Source organism: Pogona vitticeps, chromosome 4 (genome assembly GCF_051106095.1).
Source record: "Pogona vitticeps strain Pit_001003342236 chromosome 4, PviZW2.1, whole genome shotgun sequence".
In the NCBI taxonomy this organism is placed as follows: domain Eukaryota; kingdom Metazoa; phylum Chordata; class Lepidosauria; order Squamata; family Agamidae; genus Pogona; species Pogona vitticeps.
This window is the reverse complement of record NC_135786.1, coordinates 158,805,082-158,818,315: the sequence shown is the minus strand read 5'-3', so window position 1 is coordinate 158,818,315 and position 13,234 is coordinate 158,805,082. Positions and strand designations below refer to the sequence as shown.

At 41.0% G+C, this 13,234-nt stretch overlaps 1 long non-coding RNA gene across 1 annotated transcript; it reads right to left on the bottom strand.

Moving 5' to 3' along the window:
• Positions 1–5,471: 5,471 nt before the first annotated feature.
• Positions 5,472–13,205, bottom strand: LOC140706850 (uncharacterized). The gene is made up of 3 exons (XR_012086732.2): positions 11,437–13,205; positions 7,201–7,320; positions 5,472–5,779 (listed from the first exon to the last, which is right to left on the bottom strand). It is a non-coding gene; the product is annotated as an uncharacterized LOC140706850 (long non-coding RNA).
• Between the last annotated feature and the right edge of the window lie 29 nt (positions 13,206–13,234).

Below are 13,234 nucleotides of genomic sequence, written 5' to 3'. Positions count from 1 at the left end.
GAAGGAAATGACAGATTCAGTGAAGAAAGAAGATATCAATACTTTGCATCTGAATTAGATTAGTTTACAGCTTCTTTCCTCTCTGTAGACCAAAGGCTTTCTGTAATCCTTTGTGAGATGCTCATTGTCATCTACTGTACATATATTAGTCCCAGCATTTTTGGTGTGTATTCAACATGCAGAGAAGCATAATCTCAGCTACCATGAATCTGAGCTTCCTGTGATTGTGAAAGCCCAGATTCCTCCTGTCAAAAGCACGGGATTTAATGTAGATCCTCTCCCATTACTGGCTAGTTTGTAAATTACTGACTGAATTACCTGCTGCTAGATCCCAAGTCAATGACACTACACATGTTTGTAGACACTGTATTTGTTCTCTTCGTGTTTTCTGTTGACCAAACATTGGCACTGCAAAAAAGGCCTTAGAATGAACCCTGATCCTCTACCACAAATTAAGATGCGTGGTCAAACTAAACCTCATGCTGTAATCTAGAATCAATTTAGAGCCACCATGTTAGGATTCCTGGGAAAGAAGAAGACACACTGAATGGATATCCCCCTGGTGCTACACATGTTTATGTGAAAATAAGTCCTTTGGTGTTCATTAATGTTTATTCCCAAGTAAGTGGGGATGTAGTATAATCCTAAAAACATTCCCAAGAGTAGCTTGAGGAACATAGAAGCCTTCAGATGGTGCTAGACTGCAAGTCCCCTTGCCCTTCACCACTGAATATGCTGGCTAGGGCTGAGGGGAGTTGGAATCCAGGAACAGCTGGAGTACTACATGTTTCCCACCTCTGTCCCAGAGTATAATCCTGTCAGATTCAGTAGGCTTTGCATTAGGACAAATGCCAAGACTGAACTGAACTCTAAAAGTTTATAGCCTGCAAACCTATGCTGGGAAGGAAATCCATTGACCTCTGTGGGATTTAGTTCTATAAAAACATATTTAGGACTGGATTGTTAAGGCTTAAATCACCTGCCACTGACACATGCAAGATGGTGTTGTGGTTTCAGTGGCATTAAACTGGTTAATTTTTTTAAATGCTCTGTGGCTCATTGTAGTGTTTATAGTCAAGAGAATAAAAAAAAACCAAATATTCTGTAAACATGAGCTTGTAAAGGCCATCTCTAACAATTAAGATGTTGGTGAGTGCTGGTACAGTTGTCAAGTCAATTGGACTTGAGATGAGGGGGTCACCAAAATACAAGGTTCCTCAGCTCCTCTACTGCCAAATGCCCCCTGCGGTCATGTGGCTTGGATAGAAACTAAAAGATTGTGCTTGGAGGATGCCGGGTCAACAGACAGAGCATGCTCAGAAACCATGGAATGTTGAATGTCACTTGGGCTCCTGGGCCTGACTCCATCCTCTGCACATTGACCCAAAACACCAACTGTTGAGGAGAGTTCAGATGTGTTTCACAGCTTTTACCTGTGCTGACTCTGTGCAGAGGTTGGATCAGTTTCTAGAGGGTGGAGAAACTACACACAATGCAACTTACCATCTCCACACATGTATGACAGTGAGAGCAATGCCAGGAAAGAGACTGTTTACTTTCCAAAAGTGAATTTAGTGGACAAGTCAAGTATGTGAGACCAGTCCAATCTAGGAATATGTTGAGGCCAGCAATATGTATTTAAATTATTTTATAAACCAGACTTGTAAGGTGCCTACATGGGCATTTAGGGCTTCTCTTTTTTTGGTGCAGGTAGGACTGCTCCATTTTGGTTCATTTCCAGACTGTGTAATTGCTGGAAATGAACCAAAGCAGGCATTCCTCTTTGAATTTGACATATCATAAAGTGACTTAGGAAGAAAGCCACTTTATGATATTGACAAATCAAACATTTTCTTGGCTTTGTGGAAAGGCAGAGGAAGTGATTTTTTAAAAGTATATTAGGGCAGTGCAGATGCAGTGCATTACTTTTTAAAAAAATACAAATGGAAAACTTCTTCCTAGAAGTAGGATGGGGCAACAATTTGCCTGCAGGCAGGTTCTTGACTAGTCTTTAAGAGCTAACAAAAATTCCCCTTTTTGCCCCTCCATACTTCCAAGAGGGAGTTTTCCATTTGTCTTTTTTTTTAAGTTATGCACTGCATCTGCCCTGCCCTTCTACACTTTAAAAATGTTCACTTCCTCTGCCCCTCCATGGAGCCAAGGAAATGTTTAATTTGCCAATATCCTGAAGTGGTTCTCTTATTGCACCACTTAACAATATTAGCAAATTGACAGCAAGCTGGTGTGGACCAAGAAAGGTTGCTCAAAGTCTGTATGTCATTTTATGTCATTTGGATGTTAAAATTGCACCAAATGGCATACCCTCCTAGTGTCCCTATTTAGCCTCCTCCAAAGAAATAGTGTAACAAGCATTCAGGTAGTAAGATACCAGCTAGTTTGCATAGTGGAAACAAAAGTGGCTATGTTAGATTGGATTCCAAATATTCTAAGTGCTCTATGATTTACAGCTTTAATCTGTTATTTAAGATTCTACTTTATTCATTAGGAGACGCTACTGACTTTAATGAAGTTAGCCCAAATGTTTTGTACTAGTCTAAATGAGAACAGAGTACAGTTTAGAGACCTTTAATTAAATCATAAACAGCAGAATCCTTTGGCAACTAAACTGCTAGTGTGAACACTGAAAATCTGAGCATTGCTTTAAGCAGCTTGCAATCAGAAATTGGGTAATTTATTTCCAATCACCTGGAACTACGGCCGTTTTGAAGCCGCAAAACAGCTGTTTTGCGGCTTCAAAACGGCCGCGGGCAACCCGAAATGGCCCCGCGCGGCGTTTTCGCGCCCTCCCCTCGCTTACCAAGGGCGCGAAAATGCCGCGCGGGGCCATTTCGGGTTCGTTTTGAAGCCGCAAAACAGCTGTTTTGCGGCTTCAAAACGACCCGAAATGGCCCCGCACGGCGTTTTCGCGCCCTCGGCAAGTGAGGGGAGGGCGCGAAAATGGCTGCCCGGGGCCAGGAAACTTCTCTAAGTGGGAAGTTTAGGGCCGATTTGGAACGCATTAAATGAAGTTTAATGCGTTCCAATGGCTTTTTACTTCCCGCTTAGCGAAGATTTCATATAGCGAAGGTTAATCCGGAACGGATTAACCTCGCTATACGGGGCACCACTGTACTTAATCAAAACTAGAGTAAAAATCCAATTATCCATTTCTTTTTATTTCTTTTTAGCAAATTAAAATTATACCACATGGTTTATACTTTTAAATCCACTAATTTGGAAGGATTGGCCAGCCATGAAAAATGGCCAATTAGACTCCAATGTCTGCATCTTGAAAATATGCACATAAATAGACAAACCATGCCAAAAAAAGTTACAGAGATTAATTTGAGGAGTGCAAAGGGTGAAAGACCCCTCTATAAGAATAGAAATTGAGAGTGCTCTTTCACAAAAGGGAATGCAACCAAAATAAATAATAGTTTAAGTAAATTCAGAAAGGGGATTGGTCTCTCTGCAATGCTGTAGTTGCTTTCTCAGTGTTCTTTCCTCCTTAAAACCACCAAGCATTAGTAAAGCATCTTGTGTATATTTACAACACATACAAAATAGTTTCTCAGAGCACAAACCTGTTTTGCCTCTGCTTGTGTTAGTCTTGCAGTGTGTCATGGCAGTACATGCAAACAAACCCACACTAAAATATTTGGCATTTTCTGCAGAAGAATAGATAACCAATGTTTCTTCAACGTAGTCTCTATGAATCCACACCAGTGGGTTAAACAGCGCCTGCGCTGGTCCTCTCGGAATCTTCCAGAGCTATAGGGAAAAAGTAACAAAGTTTAGGTTGCCCTGTACAGCGCATGTTCTGCCCGCCAAAGCCCCAGTTCCATTTTTCCACCTGCAGAGTTGGAACCTCTCGTTCAGAGCTCTTCAAAATTGTTTATCTACCTTCTCTTTCGGACTTGGACTTGATTTTTTCACCTGTCTGATCTCCGTTGCCCTGATCACGGACCGTCTCACTACTCTCTTGCCTCTGGCGATTCTGCAAGTACCTCAATTGCCCTTAATTGCTCTTTATTGCAGCCTATTTACCTCCTGCTGAGGTGCCACGAGCCTCCCAGACTGCTTCAGTTACAGTCTATTTACCTTATTTTCCCACGCTATTTGGCCTATGTCACCTAAAAGACGGCCATTTAGCTGCTGCTCTTCGTGTTCAAGGAAACTGCCCTTTTCAGACGGCCATTCTCTTTGTGTTTTTTGTTTGGGGAAGACCCACTCAACTAGTCATTGTAAACATTGCAAAGAGTTTACGAAAGCCACTTTGAAGGCTCGCCAGCAGCGAATAAAGTACTTTCTGTGGAGCCAAACTTTGTCGGCTTCACAGCCTTCAGACATGGAGTCTGCTCAATCTACATCCTCAGTCCACTCTGAGATTAGACTTGTTTCTTCACCTCCTCCTCCAACTGCTAAGGAGAAGCCTAAGAAAAAGGCTACGTCTAAGAAACCTCAACTGGCTTCTTCTGCTACTTCGACATTGTCGGAATCAAAGCAGAAAAAGGTGCCAGCTTTAAAGTTTAGCACCAACACCATTATTTGGGCTATACTGACAACCAGTACAGCTAACGCAGTATGGCTATGGCATGCTCTGACCACCTCACATCCACTAGCAATCAGATGGCCGCATTTTGCCCTTGCCCAAAGTGTCTATAGAACACACCGTATAGGTTGAATTGTAATAATCCAACTTACATGTCATTACTAGAGTTTAGATCACTGAGACAAGATCCACGTTCTCCAGTTAGGGCTTGAGCTGGCACACTGATCTAAACTGGTAGAACACACATGGCTATCTCCATCACCTAACCTTCCTCAACTAGCACAGAGTCCAGGAAAAATCTAAAAGTGTACACTTGATTCTTCTGGGGCAGTGAACATTATCCATAGTAAATAGTAAACATGCAAAATGGTCAAGTTTCCTATCCTACAGCATCATCATTTTGCCTAAAATTAAGATCTGTAGTGATAAGTAAGGCATCTTTCAGAGAAAAATGTATCCATCAAGCCACTAGACAGCCATGCAGGGAGACTTGTCCTCCCTCCCCCTGCCTGGAGTTGGCTAGATGAGTGGAAAGAGAGCGACACTCCGGGAGTGATTGGAAGGCTGCACACGAGTGGATCGTCCAGCCCTAGGGGCCAGACCCTTGTTAAGTCCAGCTGTGAAGGGGTATTCGTATACAAATCTACATCTGTACTCAGAACCACTGTTTGTTATTTTCTTGATATCCTGGAGGATGAGTACAGTGTCAGATGATTGAAGGAGGGCTAACATTGTCCTTATCTTCAAAAAGAGCCAAAATAGGAACTTGGGAATAACAGACAAGTCAACCTGACATTAATCCCAGGAAAAAGCAGTCACTCTGCAAGCACCTTGGAAACAATGCTGTAATAACTAGAATCCAACACAGATTTGTCAAGAACAAATCTCATTTTTATTAGGTTACTTCAATAATAGACAGTGGGGATGCCATAGACATAATATATCTTGACTTCAGCAAAGCTTTTTAAAAAGTGCTCCATGATATTCTGATTCGCAAGCTGACTAAGTTTGTGCTGGATAGAACACCTGTTAGATTGATACATAGTTGGTTATAGGAGTGTACTTATCAATGGCTTCTTCTCAAACTGGAAGGGGGTAAGATGTGGGGTACTCCAAGGCTCAGTTCTGGGCCCAGTGCTCTTCAACATTTTTAGTAATTACTTGGATGAGAAGGTGCAGCTGATCAGATTTGCAGATGACACAAAATAGGGTGAAATGGCTAATACCCTGGAAGACAGAAACAAAATTAAAAAAGGGATTGACAGGCTTGAACACTGAGCTGAAAGCAACAGAATGAAATCTAACAGGAATAAGTATTAAAGTTCTACACTGGGTCTGTGTGGACCAAACATACAGTTACAAGATGGGGGATACCTGGCTTGTAATACTATAAGCAAGCGGAATCTTGGAATTGTTGTAGATCACAAGCTCAATATGAGCTAACAGTGTAATGTGGCTGCAAAAATGCCTTTTTAGGCTGGATTAACAGAAGTACAGTCTCCAAATCCTGTGGAGTATTAGTTTCCTCTATTTAGCACTGGTTAGACCTCATCTTGAGTACTGTACCAGTTCTGGACATTGCACTTTAATGAGCAACAAGTTCAGAGAAAGGCAACAAGGATGATCAGTGGACTGGAAACCAAATTCTGAGGAATAACTGAAAGATTTGGCTTGTTTAAAGTCAAGAAACAAAGATTAAGGGGAGATATGATAGAACCCTTCAAATATTTGATTGTCATAGAGAGAAAAGGCAGGAACTGTTTCCAATCCTAGAGTGCAGGACATGTAATAAAGGGCTCAGGCTACAGGAAACCAGATTTTGGTGCAGTATAAAGAAAGCAAAGCAGTACAACAATGGACTCAATGACCTCAAGAAGTAGTTGTCCAATATACTTTAATTTGGATTTTTGCATTAACCAGGAGACTGGTCTGAATGCGCCCTTCTAACTCCATTATTAAATGATTCAATGCAATTTGTGGGTCACCCTTTCATACCACTGGTGAACACAGAAGGGGTGCAGTCCTTTTCTGATACCTGCTGCTGTACCATATATAACTTTTTGTTCCATTGGCTGTCGAAGTTGGCATTGCTCTACATTTAAATTGCTCACTTGAATCAATGTTTCTGCATTCTAAACACTCAAACTCCCACTGGGTTCAACGGCAATGAGTAACCATGATTTGAAAGGTTTTATAGTTTTTCTGCAAAAACAGGAGCTCAGTGTAATTACATAAATCTTGGGTTGTTGGATAGCCAGGGTAGTAGATAATGTATAAATAAATCCTCTAACTCTGGCATAGCTTTTCTGTTTGTTTTTTAAGGAACCTTGGGAGTGGGGGAGGAGAGGAAAGGAGCAAAATACAAGCAGACATTAAGAATGGGTGGCCCAATTCCCAAAATGTTTGGGCAGAAACGGAAGTTGCAAGTTTGGCACATCATTCGCTTTAAAGATAGCCAGCAGGCAAGTAGTGAATGCTCAGGCCATGAATATTTAAGTGCTGTAGGGATTTCTTGAATTAACTGCTATTCTTCCACTGAAGTAAAAAAAAAAAGAAGAACATTGAATGCATCCAAAATATGTATCGAGTGCCATTGGTCTATTGGAGTGTTGCCTCTTCATTTTATACAACAGTGTAGTTGTACAAACCTCAGATTTAGAATGAGCCTGATTTTAATATTGAGATTTCTCTGCTTCTACTCCTGTGCTGTTTCCAGAGACCGGCTTTTCCATGAACAATTCCTAGAGGAAATTCTATCCAGTTCATCTCTTCAAAATAAATATGACAAAAGGAAACATGTTTTATTAAACGTTCTAAATCTTTGAGCCAAATCAGCTATTTCTTTTAGGATTATAGTATGTATGGTTGAACTGCATAACCAATGCCACATGCATAAATTGAAAATATCATATAGAAGGGCAAAATGATTTACACTGCTTGGCAGGATGTACAAACTAATAAAATCATGTTATATGCATGTTTATTGATACATATATTATATATTTAAATATTTTACACAGTTTTAAAATGTTAAACAGAATGTTATTTTTTTTTTTAAATTAGATTTAACATGATTAGGCATCCTTCAGTCTCAAGAAACTATGGTAACGTGCTCTGTATGGAGGACCTTATACAGTGTCTAGTGTGTCTTTGAAGGCCAATTCCAGAGTGACAATCCCTTCCACACTGAAGACAAATGCAATCTGTCCCCTGTCCAGCTCCCTGATTATGCTGCTTTCAGGACTGCCTCTTTGCCTTGGCCTGCTAGACAAGAGTCTCTTCAAATTGGGAAAGGCCGTGATGCACCGCTTGTCTCCAGGCTGAACACTTTGACGTTAGGGTTTCCCATCTGTTGAGGTCCATTCCTAAGGCCTTCAGATCCCGCTTGCATATCTCCTTGTATCGCAGCTGTGATCTCCCTCTGGGGCAATTTCCCTGCACTAATTCCCCATACATGAAATCTTTTGGAATCCAACCATCAGCCATTCTCATGACATGCCCAAGCCAACGCAGAAGTCACTGTTTCAGTAATGTATACATGCTAAAAATTCCAGCTCATTCTAGGACTATTCTATTTGGAACTTTGTCCTGCCAGATTTGAGATAAAGTAAGTTAATCACATAAAAGAATTATTCACAAGGGATATTCCCTCTATTATACTTTTAATATATGTAAGAATTGTACACATTGTGGCTCTGAGCCAAAGCCATACATGACTATATGGAGTTAATGTTTCTGTTTCATCTGTATATCACAGGCCCATCAGCTGCACATGGAGATAGCCTTTCTGGATTAAGAAATAAAAATGGAATGGATTTAAAACACATGGACAATATGGACACATGTCAAAAGGAGCTCTTGAAGTGCCAAAGACATCGTATTGTAATACTAGTAGAACAAAATGTCTTGCTGCCTGAAGGTGGTATCCTGCCCCTCCCTGTAGCTCACCATGAATGACCTGGAACAGCTGATATAACACCTCAGGCAAAGAGCTCCAAAAATCCTGCACTGCCCTCTCTGCTACAGCAGGAAAGCACCCAGTGGAGCTCTCTAGAGCAAAGCATTAGCCTGAGGACCTCTCAGAACAAGGCAGGCACCCTGACCCCCATAATGGTTCATACTCATCAGGATGAACCATTAGAGCATCTGCCTCAGAGAGCTTCACTAGTTGCTCTCTTGCTGCTGTCAGTGCAGAAAAATGAGCAGGATGGCTTTCTGAAAAGACTGCCCACATGATGCTACTCTTGAACCAGCTTTTCCCATAGTAGGAAAGCTTTTCCAGAGTGCTCCTCTGCTATGGTGCCTTGCTCTAAAAACAAGGCAGCAGGAGGTCCTTCTAATGAAGAGGATGTACAACCCATAACTCTCTACTAATCCACTGCCTGAGGCAAGGGATCCATCCAACCTCATGGCCAGGCCACCTCTTGTCTGGTTACCTCCTGTTTAGAATATGACAATGTACTATATGTGGAGCTGCAATCATACTACATGGTCCAGACATTCCAGGTAGCCTGAAATAAGATGCAAGTTGTATCAATTGGGTATGGGTAGGTTGATGATGCTATACCAAGGCTTTATTGCTTCCTCTGGCTTCTGCTCCACTTCTGGGCCCAGTTCAAAGCATAGGTGTTCCTGCTTAAAGTAAATTAATTGGTTGAGATCAGGATATTAAAATATGGTCCTCACTCTCATATATGCACTGGATTGTGGAGAAAGCCAGAGAATTCCAGAAAAACATCTACTTCTGCTTCATTGACTATGCAAAAGTCTTTGACTGTGTGGACCACAGCAAACTATGGCAAGTCCTTAAAGAAATGGGAGTGCCTGGTCACCTTATCTATCTCCTGAGAAACCTATACGTGGGACAGGAAGCAACAGTTAGAACTGGATATGGAACAACTGATTGGTTCAAAATTGGGAAAGGAGTACAACAAGGCTGTATATTGTCCCCCTGCTTATTCAACTTATATGCAGAATACATCATGCAAAAGGCTGGACTGGAGGAATCCCAAACCGGAATTAAGATTTCCGGAAGAAATATCAACAACCTCCGATATGCAGATGACACCACTCTGACGGCAGAAAGTGAGGAGGAATTAAAGTACCTCGTAATGAGGGTGAAAGAGGAGAGTGCAAAGAACAGTCTGGCGCTCAACATCAAAAAACCTAAGATCATGGCCAGTGGTCCCATCACCTCCTGGCAAATAGAAGGGGAAGATATGAAGGTAGTGGCAGATTTTACTTTCTTGGGCTCCATGATCACTGCAGATGGTGCCATGAAATTAAAAGACACCTGCTTCTTGGGAGGAAAGCGATGACAAACCTTGACAGCATCTTAAAAAGCAGAACAAAAGTTCGCATAGTCAAAGCTATGTTTTTTCCTGTAGTGATGTATGGAAGTGAGAGTTGGACCATAAAGAAAGCTGACCACCAAAGAATTGATGCTTTTGAATTGTGGTGTTGGAGAAGGCTTTTGAGAGTCCCCTGGACTGCAAGGAGAACAAACCTATCCATTCTAAAGGAAATCAACCCTGAGTGCTCACTGGATGGACAGACATATGTATGAACTGGCCCTCAATCTGACTGTAGCTGTGCATGGATAGGAGTGTCTTTGACCTGACTTTAAAGTTTGAAAACTTTGTGGATTCAGAGAATGGAGGTCTTCTTTTCTTCTTTCTATCTTAATGACAAAGTCTTCTTCTCTTAGCTGATTTGACATTAGTAGCTGCTGGTACTTCTGTAATTTTTAAAATATGAAATGTCATCAATGTGACAAACACAAGGTGATGATGATTCATAAATCTTGTGCAACAGACCAGGCCAGGAAATAGGCGACATTGTTCCTTCATCAGTCTTAGAATGGAATAGTGAATAATAACTTGGGAAGAGGATGCACATAACATTGATGCCTACATGAACATAGGTTCTGCAATGCAAAAGTCAAAGACAATCAGACACCCTTATTCAGGCAATTTGACTTATTTCACAAAGGTTCAAACAAAACCACAGTAGACATACTTTGCCAGGAGAAAGACCTGCACACAAATCTGAAAGTGATTTGAAACTAGAAAGTTTTGCAATATGTATCCATACCTTTCCTTCCCCTCTCTAAATCCAAATGTGTTGTGCCTCTATGATGTATCTAAAAGAACATTTGGCCTGAATACTCCATTAAAGAAAACCACTGTGGTACAGTGGATAATGTATAGTGAAAGAATAGAACTTTTTGTTTGGACTGTCCTCACTTATCAGTACTCCTGTGAACCCCTCATGCAGAAGATCTATGATTGGATCTCCCTACATATTTTTATTCCCATAGCAGCAATTGCAGGCCAGAGTATGGATTTGGATTGTAGAAGGAAAAGTCTCATTCCTTCTCTATGAGCTATAGCTCCAATCTAAACAGCTCACTGCAACCATTAGGTAATAGCAACTAGTAATAGCTCCAGAGAAGGACTGGGGCCATGACAATGGGGAGAAAGGTTAAGAGCACACATGCAAACACACAATACTGTGTGAATCAGCATGCAACTGATGATGTGTACACCGATTTCTTAACTTGAGGCAATTTGCTTCCAAAATTTATGACATTTGAGTAGTTACACAAGAGTATTTTGGTCAATGTGTAAGCATCCTTAAGGAAACAATTAAAAGAGTCAACATCCTTACAAAATTATTGGGAGGGTAAAAGAGGCAAAAATCACAAAATTTTATATATACAGAAAGTGTTATGGAGATGACAATAAATATGGACTGCTTCTCTTACTCTACAGTATTTGTAGAGCTGCCTGCATTCAAAATACCTTACTAATCTGAATCCATATGGTAGCCTCACCTAGACTAGACTCACAGAATCAGTGGGCTTTATTTAAATGTTGACTCACCTTTCAGCAATCAATTTGATGGATCTTTTTTGGACTAGCAATTGGAGTTCAGCCATTTTCTTTTGTTGTCATATGTGAAAATATAGGCAACAGTTACTTGGCGACTCCAGCCTCAATAGGTATCTACAAACAACAAATCTTTCCCTGCGCTGTTAGGATTGTTAGAATGCAGTTGCTTGGAACACACTGCTCTCTTGAACAAACAATTATCCATGTATTAAAAAAAACACTGATCAGGGATGTCTTAGACAAAAAAAGCTGGGTAAATACTAGGAGGCTGGTATGTGGTTGATTTCTAAGCCGTGTTTTTGCCCCTCAGTCTTCTGAAAGGAAGAGGTGCATCATCCTACTTCATTTGCACACTAACACTCAAAATTATGCTTAGAGAGATACTTATTGAGTGGAGTTCTAGTATTTCCACCCAAATACAACCATTTAGCTCTTACACACCTTGTTCTCTCCATTTCCTTAAAGGATATTTACCCCTGCCCCCCAGGAGAATGCAGCTGGTCCACTTAAGAAGGGAAGAGGCACAAATAAAAAAAGACACAGACAAAACTATGTAATTGTCTGAAAGATCATTTCCTGGTTTACATCGGATTCAAATATTTGCTGGCTCAAACATCTGAAGGCATTTTTTAAAAATTCTAGATATACGTATTTTTACCTGGATATCTGCCATTTTATAGTATGGTGTGTGTGTCATGTGTTATAGAGACTCTAATGATGTTGGGAAGGTAAAGTAAGATATTTAAACAGTGGTTTTAGCAGGGATGTTGGCAAGTTCAAGTCCCAAGCACTGTACGAGTCTTTGGTACCAAGTCTCAAGTTCCAAGCTCCAAATCCCTATTTAAAACTGGTATTTTCCTGCAGAAAAAAAAGGGAGAGGTGGGTATGTTCCGAGACAAGTCCAAGTCATTGAAAATAAAAACCCTGAGTTGAGTCAGTTGTGTGACTTAAGTCCAACTTGACACTGAGTCCCCATCCCTTAAGTCCAACTTCACACACACCTCACCACTGAATTTCCATGAGAGAGCAAGAATCTGAATCTTGATCTCCTGAATTGGACCATCACTATCCACTATATCACTCTAAGTACTGTATAGTAGGTTTCCCCTGGATTTTGGGTGACCTTTCAGTATGTTTAATCAGTTATTATCAAAAGTCTTTTCTTCAGTGTCCAACTTTTTATCCTACATGCCTGGGTTTGGGATAACAATTTGCACTAGAAGAAACTCTTCACAGTAATACCTCAGCTGACCACAAGAAGCAACTCCACAGGCCTGAATTCGCAAACAGATTGCCATGTGGGAACTGATCGGAACTTCCATCACGATGCAGTTTTTCCCAAACTAATATTCATAGTTCCTCCACTCCGCCTCACAATTTAAAGTGGTTTCATTCTCAGCCTATAAATACTTCCAGTGTAAACCAGTAAATTAATAACAACTGAGATTTTCTTTGCATGGATTCAGCAACAATGTGATTTAAAAAAAAAATCGAATGGCTCCTTAGGGTTCCCGAGTTGCTTCGCAGTCGGACATCATCACGCTAAAAATCACCAGCCTATTCTTCCCAAGGAAGAGACTAAACTTTCACTCTTGGTTATGGTTTCATCGCGACTCCATGGGAGGCAGTTGGTGTAGTCAGATTATGTCCGCTCTGCTTATTTGCACACTCGCCCTCCCTCGGTTTAGCCTATTAATTCTCAGCTTTAAAACGTTCTTGGCATGTAGTACACATGCGCAAAACGCCTCGTCCCGCCCCGTCCCCCGAGCTCGCTTTTCTCGCGCGTTCT